General features: G+C 39.8%; 1 protein-coding gene across 1 annotated transcript in view; it reads right to left on the bottom strand.

Moving 5' to 3' along the window:
• Nucleotides 1–19,527, bottom strand: part of PIKFYVE (phosphoinositide kinase, FYVE-type zinc finger containing) — a 3,858,188-nt gene that overhangs the window by 54,499 nt on the left and 3,784,162 nt on the right. The window lies entirely within an intron of this gene.

Raw genomic sequence — 19,527 nt, 5'->3', positions numbered from 1 at the left:
AATTGGGACTTAAGGTCTGAGATTTCCAATCCCAGCAGTGAAGAAGCCAGCCAGCAAAGAAGCCAACCTGCAAGGGAGCCTGTTAGCCAGCCTGCAAGGGAGCCTGCTAGCCAGCCTGCAAGGCAGTCTACTAGCCAGCCTGCAAGGGAGCCTACTAGCCAGCCTGCAAGGCCCAGGGAGCCTGCTAGCCAGCCCAGCCACTTGAGCAGATAGAGCCAGTCATCCAACTAGCCATTCCAGCAGGACGGAAGCAAGCTATCCCAGCAAAAACGGTGATAGTGGTAAGTACATAACATAGTATTTTGTGGCTTTAGTTATTTAAAATGGGAATATTGTGCTTTATTTAAGTTTTTAATGTTTGGAGGTAGATGGGGATGTAGTATACAGTATTTAAATCTGTGCAGTGGTTATGTTGAGATTTTTGAGTAGTAGTAGTTTAAAATGGGAATATATTGTGGTTTATTTAAGTTTTTAATATTTAGAGGTATGATGTTTGCAGATGACATTGTGATCTGTAGTGAGAGTAGGGAACAGGTGGAGGAGACCCTAGAGAGGTGGAGATATGCTCTAGAGAGAAGAGGAATGAAAGTCAGCAGAACTAAGACATACTATATGTGTGTGAATGAGAGGGAGGATAGAGGAATGGTGAGGATGCAGGGAGAGTAGAGGTAGCGAAGGTGGATGAGTTTAAGTACTTGGGATCAACAGTTCAGAGTAATGGTGAGTGTGGAAGAGAGGTGAAGAAGAGAGTACATGCAGGATGGAGAGGGTGGAGAAGAGTGTCAGGAGTGATTTGTGACAGACGAGTACCAATAAGAGTGAAAGGGAAGGTCTACAAGAAGGTAGTGAGACCAGCTATGTTATATGGGTTGGAGACAGTGGTATTGACAAAAAGGCAGGAGTCAGAGCTTGACGTGGCAGAGTTGAAGATGTTAAGATTTGCATTGGATATGATGAGGATGGACAGGATTAGGAATAAGTATATTAGAGGGTCAGTCCAGGCTGGAAGGTTTGGAGACAAAGCCAGAGAGGCAAGATTACGTTGGTTTGGACATGTGCTGAGGAGGGATGCAGAGTATATTGGGAAAAAGATGCTAAGGATGAAGCTGCCAGGTAACAGGAAAAGAGGAAGACCTAAGATAAGGTTTATGGATGTGATGAGAGAGGACATGCAGGTGGTTGGTGAGACAGAGCAAGATGCAGAGGACAGGAAGAAATGGAAACAATTGATCTGCTGTGGCGACCCCTAACGGGAGCAGCCGAAAGAAGAAGAAGAATATTTAGAGGTAGATGGAGGTGCAGTACACAGTATTTAAATCTGTGCAGTGGTTATTTTGAGATTTTTGAGTAGTAGTTTTTAAAGTTATAAAACCTGTATGTATATGTAATTGTTATTGTTCTTGGGGGTATGATTTGGAAGCATTACTTTTAAAAGGCTGAACTGTGTGTATAGAAGTTTTGTTTATTTCTGGTGTGGGGTAGTGAATTATAAATTTAGTGTGATGTATTTCTATTGTCGTAGCTTTTTCTGGGTATTTTCTGTTTGCAGATAGAAAATGTTCGAGCATAGTTTGCACTTTTTTTGTGGAAATGTGTGCAATTTAATGCTGTTTTCAGGAAGTTAGGATATATTGTTTGGGTCATTTTTCCTGATAGTTCTTGCAAGTATGTGGTACAAGTCTACCTTTTGAGGGGGAATGTTAACAGTTAATGTAGTGCATTTATTATTCTAGTAGGCACATGTTGCCAACTTGCCGAAGCTGTTTCAAGATTGTTTTCATTTATACTTGTAAATGTGTGCATTTATTTTTTTATGCGTTTTTAATAAGGTTAAAATGTCCTGCTTTGCTTGTAATGTGAATATGGGTGTGCTGCTTTTATTTGGGCCTGTTTAATGCATCGCTGTGGTGGGTAAATTACTCTTAATTGCTATGTTTTGAGGTAAAAGGAGTCCATGGAGTCTGCTGTATGTTGTAGTTTATTTTACTTCTCTTGCAAGAAGTATTTTTAAAAGGTAAAATGTTTACGGACTTTTTTCCATTTTTTTTTTTTTTTTTTTTGTGGATACATGCTCAGAAGTTAATGCAGTGTATTTGAGATTGTGCTAAACCATGTCGTTGTTACAAGGTAGTTTGCAATTTTGTGTTTTTCTTTGCTTTAGCTTTAATTTGATAGTGTGCAGTATGTACTCCACTGAAAATGGAAATTATCCAGCTGGACTAGCCCGGTCAACAAATGTAAAATAAATGTAGGGTACAGTATGTAGTTTTGTGTTTTTTCTTTGCTTTAGCTTTAATTGACAATAAAAAGTCTTAATTTTATACTTGGCTTGTATGTGGTATGTAGATTTTTTTACGTTTTCTTTCTGAATAGTCATGGTTGGTTTATGAATTTTTTTACTTTTTAAATAAACAAGTGTCTGTTTAATGAGTAGTGCGTTTTTTATTCCTTTAAAGTTTATTTACTGTTACAACTAAGTAATGTGTTTTTTGCAGTAATGCTTCACTGCATTTAAATGGTTTGAGTTTTCAGTATGCTGTAATGTCACAATGTTGTATCCATAACTGTAATGTAACACCTCTGGTGATGTTGTGGTGGGGGTGTGGCCAGTGTCATATTGGTCACACTCCCGTCCTGTTGGTCTCACCCTCATGCCCCACTTTAGCCTTGTTAAAAGGTGGCAACCCTGTGGAAACATGAGCCACAAAGTATCACAGAAAATGATAAAGTCTACATCACATGGGATCACAGATTACCAACTGTTCAAAGGACAGATGTGTGAAAACCAGATATAGTGGTCCATGAAAAGAAGAGAAAAGTAGCATTGATCACTGAAATTGCTACACCCAGTGACTACAGTGTCTTGCGTACAGACAGACACAAAGTTATAAAATATCAAGATTTGCAGGCAAAAACGAGAGCAGTGGAAGAAACCTACCCAAACAGTTGCAACAGTAGTAAGAGCAACGGGAATATACAATCAATTGTATTTATATTACCAATACATGTAACTCCGTACAAATTGCAGGAGTCATTACTGGGCACACTGTGGGTGCTGTGAAGAGCACTTCTGGCTGACGTCAAAGACTGAAACAATACTAATTTCATGAACTTTAATCATATTTTCAGTTAGGAATGGGGTTCATTCCCATCATGGTATTAGAAACCCAAAGATTTGGAGAAAATTAAAAGAAGACACAAAAACCGAACCATATTTCCTTTTACATACATTATCTTTTCTTCCTTTATAACTATCAGTTCAACATTACATAGTTTGCTCAATTTCTGCCTTGCCACAACCCTTACTCCTCCCGAAACATTATTCTGCATGTAATGTTCCCAAAATTTCCATTTATTTCTATGTAATTTTCTCCTTCCTTTTCTAAAGATCCCTCTTCCAGTTCTTTTATCTGTTTTATAATAGTCCATATTTTAAATACTGTTGATTACACTTAGATTTCCATTTTCCAATAATTGCATTTTTGGCAGCCAACAGAATTAAACTTAACAGGTTAATGTGTCTAGGCAATTCAGATCCTGTTTCACAGCTCAAAGGAATAATTTCCTTAGTTACTGCCATTTGCTCATCCAATATTTCTGACAGAGTACCCTGCAGGGAATTTTTAAAACCTACCAACACTCCCAAATCTCTGCTTGCACTCAATCCAATACAAGGTCACAAGGGACCCAAGGCCTGTCCTGGGACTCAGCAGATTCAAGACAGAGGAACTATTTCTGGACAGGATGCCAGTCGATTGCAAAACAGACACACACATGTGCGTGAGCACACACGCACACCACTGAAGTCAGCAGTTTGCAGGACTGTGAATTCTCCTACAGCATACCTTTAAGATATGGAAGGAAACCACAGCACCTGGTGAAAACCACTACAGACACAAGGGGAGGCATCACAGCTTAAAATCAACACTGTGAGGCAGCATCACTAACCACTGTTCAAGCCAGGTGCCTTTATTTTCCATTACAAAAAAAAACACTAAAAAGCATGACTAAATCATTACCAGTCCACCCAGTATACATTCAACATTTGAATTTATGTACAAGAACTAGATCATCTGTTCAAAGATAAAATCCCTTTCAAAGACTGTTTCACAGTTGTGATACAGGCTACAACACTTTCAAAATACAAGCACATAAAAATGGTTGAGAGCTGTGCTTTTAAAGAATAGGCCAAACTACCACTAAAGTTACTAAATTCTGCAAAATCTGGGGCCAATGAAGTAGAAGCTGGAGCCACAGTCCTCCTTCAGAACCACCAAGAAAGTCTTCTCTATTTGGAGAGAAAGGGCTTACTATTTCTGGGTCTTTTAGCTTCTTTTGAAGTCACACTCTCAACTGAAAAAAGAAAAAAAGAAAGACAACTGCATGGTATAGCCAGAAATCCTCCTGGGACTGTTAGGTCAAGAGATTTAGAAATGGATGCAATAGCAGGTCTTTTTACTGAGTTAGTAATTAGCAGTGCAGAAGTGGTGTGAATGGGTTCTGCCAGTGAAGCTTGGGTGATGTACAGGAATAAAACCCTAACTATTAACCCACCAACCTAGGTTTGATTAGTGGCTCAGGCAAATGACTAGATAGAGCTAGATATGATAGGAAGGGCTAGATGTGGCCATCTTGGGAGGAGGACACTCACTAGTGACAATTCATAAAGGGTTGCGTGGTCCAAAGAGGGGAACTGCTCATGGAGACAACCACTGTGTGTGTGTGGGGGGGGAGTAGTTAAGGCATGTAAAATAAAAACCAACCAGATGGAAGCACAGATGACTTGAGCCCCTAAAGATATCCTTAAAATCCATGACCAGCCCTCAGGACAAGGTTTGCCTTTTTTGTCTTGTTTCTTTACTTTTTGAAGCAACTTCTAAATGAGAGGGCCTACGAGAAATGCACAAAGCACCAAGGACTCTGACTGAGAAGGCACTGGTCACTGTTGCCTATTAGTGATGCAGCCTACAATCAAAATTCCAAGTTGATTTAAAGAGTATGCATAAGGCTATGTGGTACTGAATAAAGTACAGTAATGTAAGTGAATTTACCATAACAGCAGATGTTTGAATGCATCATTGATGCAGTAACCTAAGCTGTATGAGTTGCACCCTGCTAAGTATATGACCACTGGCCAGTATTCAAAGCTTTACAGCACCTTCTATATGCTCTTAACAGCTGTATAACTTGAGGGGAGCCAGACAAAAATCAGTGGTTATGGTACCAAAGCTTTCTTGCCTCAAGAAGGCAGGCCAGAGTCATGTGAAATAGGTATATCATAAGAAAAATAAATATATAATCAGACCCTATGAAAACACCTAACAAAAAAAGAAGGGTGGACAGATGGTGTCACAGTAGCCTAAACAGTACAGACAGATTACCAAAGCTTAGAATTATAGGGAAGTGGAAGTAGTCTGAGAATCCAGGAGTCCCTGCAGAACAGATCTAGCAATACCTGTTCTGGACCTGAACAGGAATCCAGATTGTAATGTTCTGTAAAAGTAGGCGCAGAGGACCAATATGCTGCCTGTAGGATACTTACAGAGTCTACCTTTTCCAAAAAGCCACCGAAGAAGCCAAAGCCCTGGTAGAGTGGGCCCTGCCCCTGCCCCGGAAGTGACTTGTTACGGTGAGAATATTATAAAGAAACATCATGAGAGAACAATATTGAAATGGTCAGCTTTGACAATGGCTGTCCTTTTTTCTTAACTTCCTACAAAATAAATAGCTGGTTAGTCTTCCTGAATTACTTTTTCTGTCTAAGTAGCAGCTAAGCTGCCTGTGGACACCCAGAATATGCTAAACTCCTTCTCCCTTGTTTACATGTTCTTCATAGAGTACAGGGAGATTAATACCTTGACTAAGTTACTCTGAAATCAGTTTAGGTACAAAAAGAGGATTTGCTCTCAAAGACAACAAATGCTTGTGAAAACTTAAAAAGGGTTGTAACTCAAACTCTTTCTGCATAAGTTAGAGCAATGAGTAACACGGTTTTCTAAGTTAAGAACTTCACTGAACATTAAGATAGTTCAAAGGGAAGCTTCAGTTCTAAAACAAAGTTAAGATCCCAAGGAACAGCCATCTGTTTTCTAGACAAATAGGTAAAGCCCATTTTAAAAAGTGTTAAAACTTGAGGCAGAGCAGAAAGGGAGAATTTTAAAGGCAGTCAAGCATAGATGGCTGGCAGATGAATCTTGACAAAGTGTAAGAAAAGTCAGAGGATAACTACTCGCACACATATTCTAGGGGGCCGTACTGTAAAAAGGTTCTTTTTCTTAGTATATGGCACCAAGTAGAAAATCGTTTCCACTTACTCACATATAATCTTCTAGTAAGCAGCTTTCACAGCCTTCTTGAGTTCCTGCTGCATGTCCTCAGGGGAAAAAAGTATTATAACTATAATCCAGGCAGTCAGTTGAAGAATTTTCTGGTTGGAGTGTTTCAGTCAACCTTTAAGTTGTGTGAGTAAATATAGTCTGTGGAGAAGTCTAGGTTATTGCCTTTAGCCATTTTAAAGAGAAAGGAAAACACTCTGTTACTCAGGCCAAAAGGGAATCACCACAATTCTTTGAAGATTCCTTCTGGATCTTAAGAATCCTGGAGATCGGTGGAAATGTAAACAAGAACAATACTGTCCATGGGAATGAGACATCTGTCTTCCAGGCCTACTTGCAAAGAATCCTGAAGCAGAATTTATTAAACTGCATGTTTTGAAAGAAGGCAAACAGATCTATTTAAAAAGATCCCTACAACTGGATCAATTCCTGGAAGACCCCCAAATGCAGCTTCCATTTGTGAGAGTCTGTCTTGGTCCTGTCTTGGTAATGTATTGCTCTGACAGAATGTACAAAGCCTCAAAGTTCAAATGCAGCCAAGTTGCTACATCCCAGGCTATCAACGCATGGCTGCAATGGAAGTGAGGCCTGGTATCCCCCACCCCAAAAATATGTGCTACATTCACTGTGGTGCTGTCTCTGTGATTACCTGAAAAGGTCCTGGTGACCAGAGGTGATGTAAAGCTTCTACAGCATTTATTACAGTCATCATTTATGTGTTTTTGTCTGCTGTGTCTGTTCCACAGACCCTGAAATTTCATCACCTTGGATATAGGTCCCCAAGAAAAGTCTGAAGCATCTGTTGTGACACACTGAGTAGGAATAAGGAAGAAGTAGAGATGTGGATTGAGAGATAACTGGTCCATCCACCAGACTAACTCCCTTCTTACAAATCTCAGTACTGGAATCTGAAAAGATAAAGGGTGTTGATTTTGGGATCAAAGTGATCTGAGGTACCACTACATTTTGCTAATGTGAAGTCAAGTTAAGGGAATCATGAATATCACAGAAGCCATGACACCCATTGTCTTGAGATATTTAATGGCCAAAGTCAGGACTCGATGGAAAATATCCGGAACTTTTATTTGTATAGTATTATTTTGTACTGAGGAAAAACGGCCCTTCCTAGGAATGCATCCAGAAGGCATGCCAGGAAAAAAAAAAAAAAAAGTTATGCACTCACCATAAAGTTCCATCTGTGTTGTCCATCTTCAGTCTTCTTCAACTGTTGGGTTCAGATCTGATCCCCAGATCTGACTCAGCCACTGCTTCCAGTTCGTGGAACACAAACTCTCAAGCTCCTCCTTTTACTCATAATGCCCTAGTCACTTAACATAGCTCAGATCTTGCTTACTGCACCTTATACCTGCAAAGTGGTAGGAAAAGATAAAATAACAGGATTTGGGACTTAAAGGAACAGTAATTCCTCCAGAATCTTTCGATCTTTCCAAGACTCAAACAAGGACAGGGGGTTGGTGGGAGGGAAGTTGAAGAATGAAAATGGACAACACAGAAGGAACATTATGGTGAGTACATAACTTTTTATCTGATGATGTCATTTTCATTCAATCCTCAACTGTTGACACAGCAGGTCCCCAGCTATATAAATCCTGGGAGGACTCTAATGAAAGATATTCCTGAGCACCTCCTAGCCAAAAGCTGCTCTTTTCCTAGAGACTACATCAGATTTGTAATGACCAATAAAGGTAGGAGGATTAGCCCAAGTTGCAGCTGCACAAATATCATCCAAGGAAGTTCTAGATAAAAAGGCCGAAGAAGATGCCATCGATCTAGTAGAATGGGCTTTTGGTACAGACAAACCCACTTTTTTGTAGACAAAAGTAATACAATAAGTCAGCCATTTGGCTAAAGTTACTTTAGAAACTTGTTTGCCTAATTTTGCTTCTGAAAAAGAAACAAATAATTGTTCAGATTTCCTCAAAGTTTTTGTTCTTTGAAGATAAAAACGTAACTGTCTGTGAACATCCAATAGGTGTACCATATTTTCTCCTTTATTTGAGAAATTTAGAAAGACGACCAGAAGATTAATAACCTGATTAATATTGGATTCTGACACCACCTTAAGTAGAAAGGAAGGATTGGTCCGTAAAGATACTCTATCCTTGTGAAAAATTAAATAAGGAGGTTTAGATGACATGTCCCTGTAATTCTGAAACTCCTCTGGCAGAAATAAAAGCAACTAAAAAGATAATTTTCCAAGTCAAAAATTTTAGTTCACACTTGGCTAATGGTTCAAAAGGGGGTTGGGTTAAAGACTGCGAAACAATGTTTAAATCCCAAGGAGAAGGGGGTTCTTTTAATGAAGGTCTAATTAGGAAAGTTCCACTGAGAAAAGCTTTGCAAAGTATAGAGAATGTTAAATTATTCACTAATATATGAAAGTTAGAAATGACAACTAACTGTACTTATAGTAGATGAGCTAGCTCATCTACTAAAAGTACTGAAAATCGTTGATAAAAAGTCAAGAACCATACGGATCGATGCTGAAAAAGGATCTAAATTATTTTTATGTGCCCAAACAACAAATTTTTTCCAATTACTTTTGCAAAGTTTCCTGGTGGAAGTGTGTGGGATGATAAAAAATGTGACGGACAGGGAAGGAGAGCCCAGGCTGCCTAGCAATCAATGGAACTGGAAAAACCATATGATCAACTTTTAGCCTGGATTGTCTGGATGAGTCATGTCTGTTGGGTGAGAGAGTAGGTCTGGAGTTAGATCTAGGATCCAGGGTGGACAAAGATGATGAGGCCAAAGGAAGGGAATTCAGATCTGACAAGGCCAGAAAGGAGTAATGAGCACAACTGTGCTCTTCAATCGAGACACCTTCTTAAGAAATTTACAGATGAGGGGTAATGAGGATGGCATAAAGAAGACTGGAGGGCCAGGAGGAAGATCAGGGCAAAGATCCTGCTGCACTTCTTGAGAGGTGATGCAAAGAGACTGCAGCATGCTTGGCTCCATCGATGAAAATCTTGTCCGCCACTTTCATTCACTTGTGAGGCATTAGAATACACCTGTTTAACTTGTCTACAATCACGCTGGACTTCCCCAGAATGTGCACTGCTATCAGAAAATGACTGGATGAGACTGCCATACTCTCATAGCTTCTCTACAAAGAGGATAAGATTTGGTTCCCCCTTGTCTGTTGATGTACCAGACCACTGACATTGTCCATCTCAATCGCAATAGTCCCAGTGGGGAAAGTGTCTTGAAAGGCCTGGAACACTACAGGACAGCTATCATTACCAGGACACTGACATGCATGTTGGCTTCTTTGAGGTACCATGTGCCTTGGACCGTTCATCCCAAGAAGTGCCACACAACCTGATCTGGGAGGCACCCATGGTCACTATGGTCTTGGGTTGGGGGAGAACAAAGGGACATCCTTCTTGTACTTGACTAGAGTGCATTCAACATAGAAAGTCATTTCTGCAAGTTTGCATAATACTGAACTGACTGGATAATGATTTATGGAGAATGGACCACTGAATTGTGAGTATCCACTGAATAATCCTCATATGGTACCTTGCCAATAATGGAAGAGAAAGGCATGGAATGCAGGTGAATCCTACCAAAAACAAATGTAAATACCACTGTTAAGTGGAAACAAACTGTTCCACTTTGGGTAAAGTACAAATCACTGACTGTTGATGAACTAGGCTTTGCGAATGATTCACTGTTTAATAAAAGAAACCCTAAGCATTTTCATCTCAGATAAAAATCCACAAAACTTTATCGGATTCAATGCAACAGAGAAACCAGGATTTAAAAAAAATTCTGAAGGTCACCTGACCAAATTGTGCCAAAAAATTAAAGAAACATAGTCAGTTTTAAAGTCAAGTAAATAGAAAATTTTAAAACCATTTTAAAGACCGCAAAACCTTTCGGTTAATTAAAAGTGACCAAAACATTTTTCAAAATGTATACGGTGAATGTGAAGTATTAAATAAATATTGAAAAATACTGAAAAATGCATGATGATTAATGTTGGTTGGCTTTGAGTTTAAGTAAACAAGAAACTAAATAACCTCATTCAAGCCTGCTGGACTAGCTGTATTCAAACACAACTGCCAAATAAGTTCTTTCTTTTCTACTGTTAGACCCCATGCCCCCCCCCCCCCAGAATGCACAGACAATTGTTCCAGAATGATAAATTTAAAATGGTGATCCAAGTGTACTGCTAGGTGTTTAAAAAGTGCAATACTTTCACACTTAGTTCTAATTTCCAAAAGATGTTCATAGAATCTCTGTTTGAGCATCCATTCAGTCTTGCCAATGTAAAAACTGTTACAAGATTAGAAAAGGGCCGCATAAATTACTCCTTTCATTGTGCAACTGTAGTTGCCTTTTACTGTTAACTGAGAAACTACTGATTTTTACTTTGGTATATTTTATTTGAAGAAACTTAAGAGCAGGTGTCAAAAAATGAACTTACCATCAAGTATTCCAGAATTTCTGCTGCTTTACAAGACATGCCAAATTACCCTTGACCAATATATGAATATCTAAACATCAAGCATCCAGTAGTGCCTACTATTTTTGGAGTTCCCAAGATCCACAAAAATCAAAATGATCCACTGATGAGGCCTATTGTGGATGCTAGGGAATCGATCATGGCCCCCCCCTTGACTATATTTCTAGACCACCATTTAAAAAGGGTGGTCCAGAACATCAACCACCTATGCAAAGATTCATGGCAATTCCTTAGGAAGTGTGATGCTTTACAATTCAAAGATGACGTTTTTTTTTTTTTTTTACAACTGATGTTAAGGACCTTTCCACAGTTATCCCCCACCACACTGGTTTACAATGGTTCACACAATTTTTAAGTGATCACACAGAATTTTCCCAAGATAATATCAATCTTTTTACTGAAGTGTTGCATCTTGTACTACACAATAATTACATTGTTTTTGACAACCGATACTTTTTACAAAAAAAGGAGGGTAACCAAGGGGTCAGCATGCGGTTCCTTATATGCCAACATCATTATGGTGGAACGGCAAGAGAAATTCTTCTTTAACAGTCCTTTCAAGGACTTAGTGTACCTTTCTATCAGATACCTTGACAATATTTTTGTGGCATGGACGGACGATGTGGGTCAAAGTCCAGTTTTTCTTGAATACTTTAACAACACAACCAGTTTTTTGGCTTTTACCCATACCATTGGCACTGACTATATATCATACTTGGACGTCTTACTTGAAAAAGATGGGCTGAACAAGAGAGTACTTTCAAAGATCTTCATCAGGAAACCAACTTATCTCAAACTCCTCCTTACACTATACTAGTTCCCACCCAACCTCACAGAAAATGGCAATACTTAAACGGGAATTTGTTCATGCCATACAAATAACCACATTATACAAGGATTTCATTAGTGAATGCACCCTAATCAAGGACATGTTCTTCAAAAGAGGATACCCCAACATTTTTGTAAACAACATTTGGTAAAAAGCAGCATGAAAGAGACAAAACAACCATTTTAGACCTATTCTATCAAGTAAAACTCTGGAAAACTGTGGTAAGTGATTTTCCTTGAACAGCCATTTGCAGGGCACTCTGGGGCAAATAAATAAATAGGTGTAGTTTCATCACATCATACTCTATGGATCATGAGCTACTGAGGTGGACCTTAAGGAAAAAATTGTGCAGTTTCACTGATGATAATGACATCATCAAAGTGATGGACAAGCCAATCATTATTTTTAGGAAAGGCACCAGTTTTAAGCAATTACTTGAATCGTCTGGTAAACTTCCACCTATTCAATTTGTAAATGGAAAGGCATGCAAAAGTGCAGTTTTTGCAGCTATTGTAAAAATATGTTTTGTTTCACCAAGGTAAAATCAATGGTTTCTCTGTTACACTAAAAGGTAACTACAGTTGCACAACGAAAGTAGTAGTTTATCTGGCACTTTTCCAGTCTTGTAACAGTTTTTACATGGGCAAGACTGAAAAGATGCTCAGACAGTCTATGAACATCTTTACGAAATTAAAATGAAGTGTGAAACCAATGCACTTTTTAAACACCTAACAGTACACCCAGATCACCAGTTTAAATTTGTCATTCTGGAGCAACTGCCCATGCATCCAAGGGGAGGCCCATGGGGTCTAACACTAGAAAAGAAAGAACTTATTTGACTCTTGTGTCTGAATTCAGCTAATCCACCAGGCTTGAATGTGGTTATTTCTATTTCTTTTTTACTTAAACTCAAAGCCAACCAACATTAATCATCATGTATTTTTCAATATTTATTTAATACTTCACAATCACCTTATACATTTTGGAAAATGTTTTAATCACTTTTAATTAACTCGAAGGTTTTGCAGTCTTTATATTTGGTTTTAAAAATTGTATATACTTGACTTTAAAACTGAGTATGTTTCTTTTATTTTTTTGGAGCAATTTGGTCATGTGACCTTCAGAAGGTTTTAAATCCTGGTTTCTCTGTTTCATTGCATTTGATAAAGTCTTTTGGATTTATATCTGGGGTGAAAGTGCTTATGGTTTCTTTTATTAAACAGTAAATCATTCTCACAGCCTGGTTCATCAATAGTGAGTGATCTGTACTTTACCAAAGTGGAACAGTTTGTTTTCATTTAACAGTGGTATTTACATTTGTTTTGGTTGTCGTCGGTAGCGATCTGCCTGCATTCTTTGCCCTTCTCTTCCTGGTTGTGCTTTTTTCAAAGTTGTTTGGCACCTTGCCAATGGTACCAGAATGACTGCTGCTGACATGGAACCCTAAGCTTGGAGGATCAGTCAAGCTGAAAGAGAAGAACTCTGAATGATCTTTCTGACCTGGAACTGAATAGTATGAACTCTGGACTGAGAGAAAGAGAGACTGTTTTAGTGACTGTATTGAGCAAGGCAATAATGAATTCCAATATCTTTATTGGTTTGAGAAGAGATTTGTTATACTTGACAGAAATCCCCAGATGGGAGCATAACTGGAGGACACAGTCTTGAGCTTAAATCAGATGATGCTTGGTCAGAGTGGTTATGAGCTACTCATCCAGATATGGAAACACCTGGAATCCCTGCAGTCTCAAATGAGCTGCTACTTCTACCATACACATGGTAAACACCCTGGGAGCTGTCGTGAGACCAAAGGGAAAGATCTCTGAATTGGTAATGATTGGCTCCCAGCCATAAGCGTAGATATCGCCTGGACCGCCTGTTCAAAGCTATGTGGTAAAACGCATCCTGAAGATCTATCAAGCATATCCAATCATCCTTGTGCAGAAAAGGCAAGATGGACTGAACCCAAGACTATCCGGATCTGTGTACTGAAATTATTTAGATTGCTGAGGTCCAGAATTGGTTTCCAGTCCCCTGTTTTCTTTGGCACTAAATTGAATCTTGAATAAGTTCCAGAGTCTTTCTGGTCTGGGGGAACCTCCTGGATGGCTCTTCTTTTCTAGCAGCTTGTTTATTTCTAGTGCTGCTACTTCCCTCAGATTGGGTGGATCAACAGGGATTTTGTTTACTACCAGAAGGGATGGATGGAAAAATGGTATCACATAACCTCTGGATATTATCTTCCACACCCATGAATCTTTTGTAATTTCAACCAGGCACTCTGGTGCAGGGATAATCAACCCCCGACTGTCTCCAGAGATGGTAAGTCAGGCCTCCTTTCAGGGGCACTAAAAGGATCCATCAGAGAAGGTATCCTTAGATTCCTGGTTATGCAGACCACCTCTGCCACAGGGATGGTGTTTTCCATTAGAGTCTCCCCCTCTGCCCATAGGGGAAAATGTCTCCACGAGGATTTTGGAAGGGACCATGGAATTTTTTGAACCACATTTTCTGTCCACCTTGTTGGTTCCTAGAAAAGATGCAATGAGGGTTTAAGAAACATACACCAACAGCAAAGAGGGTTTTTCTTCTGCTCACACCTACAGAGGGTGTCCTTAACTTCGAAGCCAAATAAAAAACTTCTGTCAAAGGGGGCAGTGATGAAGGAAGATTTGAAGGGTTCCACAAAGTCAGCACAAGCACATCCAGGTATGTCTTCTGATGGGAAGTGCCTGAACCCATGACCTGTGAGGTACCTTCAGCTCCGTGGGAGATAAGCCTCATGGCTGAATTTGAAATGGACTTAAGGGTAACTAACTGCAAGGAAATAGTGCTCTCTACCTTGGAGGATATGTCCCAGTGAGGGATTTTGAAAGTTCCTTAATCAAATCCTCCGAAGTCTTGTAAAATGTGCATAGTTGTTCAGTGACCTAACAGCAAAAGTCATTGAAGGACAGACATGCTTCTCAAATCTGTCTGGCTCCCTACACTCCCTGTTGGGGATGACAGAGGAACTTTGTTCTGCTAGTTCCTTCTTAGTGGTTACTTCTATGACCATGGCATCAGCTGTTACTCCCTTGCTCCCATAAGTTCTATCATTTGGTGGTCCCACAATCCAATCTAGTCTCTTAGGGAGAGGCTCAATGTTATCAGGCTCCTTCCACTCCTGTCTGGAGACCAAATCAATGAGCTCATCGGCAGGCAGAGTCACCCAGGAGGTAGATGGACCAGCATCAAAGGCCTCCAAGAATACGGACTCATCTTGGGAGGTTGTTGGTGGATCAACTTTCCCTTTGTATTAGGAGTTCTAAGATGTCTCCAAATGAGACGTTGTCAGGTTGTGAACTGGAGGACACTTCCCTTTCATCAGTCAGTATCTTCTGTGACAGACTCTTGCGGGACAGTGTAAGTGCCTCCTGTTACACTTCGTCTTCCTAGGAACTTCTTCTGTGGGATGCTCCAGAGAAGGTCAGAAGAGATTAATATATCCTGCTGGGTGGCCTGAAGCCTGACTTGTGCTGGCTGATCCCAGTGGCACAGCTGATTGAAGCTCTGGACGCAGAGGCAAACAGAGATGGGTAGTCGGAACAGAAGAAGGAATTGAAGTCATAACTCTGGGAGCAGAGAAAGCTCTCTCCATTACCTCGAATGCAGAATCCCTTGGAGAAAAAGAAACCAACGGATCTGATAAGTCATGCTTATGGACCGTCTGCTCCCTCTGCCCCGAAAGCAAACCTACTCAAGGAAGGAGTTGGAACCGTTCTGAAGGCAAGCTACCCAAGGAAGGAGTTGGACACAAACTGTCTACTGCCAAAGCTCTGAGGGGCAGAGATGGCTCTGACAGCTTCAGAGTTGACTCCAACACTTCGGAGCTGGCACTGGTCCTATAGCTCTGAGAGCCATCCGGTTCCAAAGTGCTCAGAAGCTGGACCACTCAGAGATGTCACTGGAGTTGAAGATGCCAGGATCTTTGGATTTGATGGCTCCAAAACCAAAGGTCAGATCAGAGAAGGAGCCGATAATGAGGGAGTAATACTGACAAGGGTCTCTGGAAGAACTCCCATTTGAATCTGCATCCTGAGGAATTTCCTCACCATCCTGTACACATTGGATTCTGTCAGACTATTAGATGATCGAACAGATGATGCTGTAGGAGATGGTCTAGAGTGTCGTCTCAGTGAATATTCCAAAAAAGAAGATGGGAGCTGAGAAGAGATAGGATCCAGCAGCAGTTGAGGTGATCAGATCAGAGGAGATTTCTCTGACCTAGGACTTGGATCTAATACTTCAGCTACTTTAACGGGAGAGGTTAAGCTAGAGTTCTGAAGAGAGAGACTGATCTGGGGATCTTTTTCTTAACTCTCTAGAAAGAAAATCTCCCTTATCAAATTTTTGGGGGGTTTGAGCCCCAGAGGTTGTTGAAGCAGGTTTAAAATGTAGCAAACCTCTTAAAATTAACTTTTTTCTTTCTGTCTGTCAAGGCCTGCGAATTGAAGGCCTTACATAAACTAGGAAAGAACTAAAAAGTGGCAAGTTTTTTTTTTTTTTTTTTTTTTTAAATAATATTAACAAAAGAAACAAGAAAAATACCAGCAATGGTAAAAAAGTGGTACTCATGTACAAAGGAAACACCAGCAATGGTATTACAGGAATACTCGAAAGAAGAGTATAAAGATTTTCTGTACAGACATAAGAGTAATAAAAGGGAGAAAGAAAGATTACAATATAATAACATTAACTCACATAAAAAGAGTACGCTTGCTCGAGAGTAAGCAGTGAACACGTTCATATGCTAAGGCAGCAAACAATATCTGAAGTATGTTAGGTGACTGGGGCATTACGTGGATAAAGGGAGAAGCTAGAAAGTTTCAATGTTCCACAAGCTGGAAAAAGCTGCTGGATCGGATCTGAACCCAACAGAATGAAAATTACATCAGATCTACTCTGTAAGAAGGCATGAGAGAGATGATTTCTGTAAGTTCACTTGGAATCTCAGGCTGAGGAGGAGTTCCTTGACCCATGTCATAGACTTGACATTTGGAAAAAGAGTCTACAAATATAACAAAATCATTCAAACATGGAAAAATGCAAATGTCTTATAGTCTGCGATGAGCAATTACTGGAGTCATGCACTTTGCAAATACCCTTGGATCAAGAGAAAGGAAATTCACCCCAGGGATCACGTCAGTCTCCCTGCTAGACAGGGGTCCAGGAAAGTAAATAATGTGGGAAGAAATAGCCAGGGAATTGTTATGGCTAGGCTTGTATAGGCCCTAGGGCTGATAGCCTAGTACCAACCTATGAACCTATGAATCAGGAGATAGACTAAAAGGTAACACAGAACTGAAAATGTAAGCCAGGTACAGAAAACCTTAAAAAAAGTCGGAATTCTTTGAAAATTGTTATATGATTATAACTATCTTTTATGTTTAGCATTACCAAAAACTGATATGAGAGGTTACAGAGTTGGGGGGGTGTAGCATCTTGAACTTTGGGACTTTGACACAGAGGCTGAGTAAGAAGAGATGCAATTCCTTCTTTCTTTGACACTAGAAAGATCCTTGAATAAAAACATTTACCTGTCTGATCTGAGGGTACTGGCTTTATGACTCTCAGAGACATGTCCAAGAACTGGAGGATTTGCAGGATGAGGAAGAACACCCTGAAAACAAGAAAGGGGATGGTCATCTGCATCTTTGATGAACTGCTTTTGGAACCTGTTTGTCTGCAATTATCTGATGCCACTGGGGAAAATGTAGACCTAGACTGCTGTATAGATTTAAGGGACTGCAACAGTGGGAGTGGGAATAATCTTGAAGGGACAGTTGTCTGACTTTTTGGGTGTCCTTGGCTCTTGGGTGGCTCCCACCTTCTTTTCGGAGCCTCTTTGTCATTGCTTTTTAAAGTCTATTTGCTTGTATCTTGCTGAGCCTGTTTGGGTTGTTTCCTTTAAAAGGGCTTTGAACTAGTCAGAGAGTTCTTAATGAACTTAGAAAATGAGGGATGAAATATCTGGGTAACCTCTCGAATCAATTTTCCTCTTTCATCAAATCAGTTAAGGACCTCAAAAGCAGAAGGGCCAAACAATGCCTCTTTGTCAAGGGAAGAGTTTAAAATCTGGTAAGTTTTGAGAACATAAAGCAACCCTTCCCATGACTGACCCAGTAGCAGCAGCTATATGTAAAGCATCAGCAGAATTGTAAGAGTGCTTTAGAGCACTTGGTGACTTGGAAAGCAAAAACTATTGAAGAATTAAGAGATGCTTGAAGGGTTTACTATCAAAATAATGACACACACCTTCTTGTCTGTCATAAGGTCAAACGAAAAGGTGCAAAACGGTAAAACTGCGAATGCAAATCCTGTCAACTCCGAAATGTTGACACGCAGCTTGTGTTCGCAGTTTTGAGTGTTGGTGTTTTGAACTGGATAGCACTACGACGAGGATCTGGAAAATTACACTTTTGTCACTGTAGTGTGATCTTGGGAGTTAGAATATATAATTAGCAGGGGGTTTAGGGGATGCGGGGTGGCTTACCCCCCTGCAAAACAGTAGCAATATGTATGCCTTCACACCAGTGAACTTTCCAGATGGTGAGCGGGACAGTTACTGTTGACTGCTGATTCTTGCCTTCCAAACGATTTGACTTTCTGAGCAGTCAGCTTTTGTTGTTCCAGTTCGGGGATGTGAACATCCATCGTCAGGGCTTTCAGTATTTTGATAGTAAACAGCTTGAAGGAGAAAGGTTAACGGTTTACTACTTCTTCATATCAAAGAAGCCAGTAAAAATATTAACATATGAGCCTGTTGGCAGATTAAAATTCTGAAAGTTAAGGTAGGAAAAGAATAAACTTTCTTCTACAATCTATCAAATTGCTCTCCCATCACTGTCTGAAGGAGCAGGATTAGCATTCACAATACATTTGGGCAGCAGGTGGTTTGGATAAGGAAATAACTGCATGATCTAATATGTGACTAGAAAACAGGTTGTATGTCTGGGGCTGTCTGTATAACCTAGCAAACTTTTTAGGGGTAGGAGACTGACTTGTCAGCCAAACTGAAAGCTATTAAGAAGACACTCCAATACTGGTAATACAGGAGAAATAGCTGCATCTGAGAAAAATCCAGTTATACCAAGTTGTAATACTTTCTTAAAATCTCTTGTAAAAGAGGATAATGGGATATATGCAAATGACCCATTAAGGACATCAGGTATTTCAGCTATATGGCAGCTCTGAATGCCCATGACTTTTTCTTTTTAAGTCTGTTAATGGACAAATTCAGGCCAATAAAGCAGTAACATAGACCCATTAAAGCGAAAGTGCACTTTCACAAAAGCCAGTTCTCTGAACCGGCAAAAAAAAAAAAACATTTTTTAAACAGTATTTTGCAGGGGACAAGCCCCTCTGGACCCCCTCCACCCTCTTAATTAAATATATTAACTCTGAGATTGCACTACAGTGGGGAAAAGGATATATTTCTTTATCCCCACTGTAATGCGCTTCGGAGAACCAGCTTTTGCGAAAGTGCACTTTCGCTTCAATGGGTTCGATCTTCTGGTTGTCGAAAAAGTGAGTTTTCGACAATTAGAAGTAAACCCATATATATATATATATATATATATATATATATATATATATATATATATACACACACACACACCACACACATACACTTTTTTTGTAAATATTGAAACAAGTTGAAAGTTAGGAGAGGAAAAGATCACTAGAGGGGTAGTGTTAGGTTGAAAGAATTAAAAAGGGAAAGAAAAATCAGTAGTGGGGTAGTTTTAAAGAGGTAAGGGACTGGAAAGATAGTTAAGGTTAGTGAGATTTATAGGAAGGACAGAGTTGTTTAAAATAACATAGAT

Source organism: Protopterus annectens, chromosome 6.part1 (assembly GCF_019279795.1).
Source record: "Protopterus annectens isolate FY-2018-M chromosome 6.part1, PAN1.0, whole genome shotgun sequence".
Taxonomy (NCBI): domain Eukaryota; kingdom Metazoa; phylum Chordata; order Ceratodontiformes; family Protopteridae; genus Protopterus; species Protopterus annectens.
This window is presented reverse-complemented; position numbering and strand designations above follow the sequence as displayed.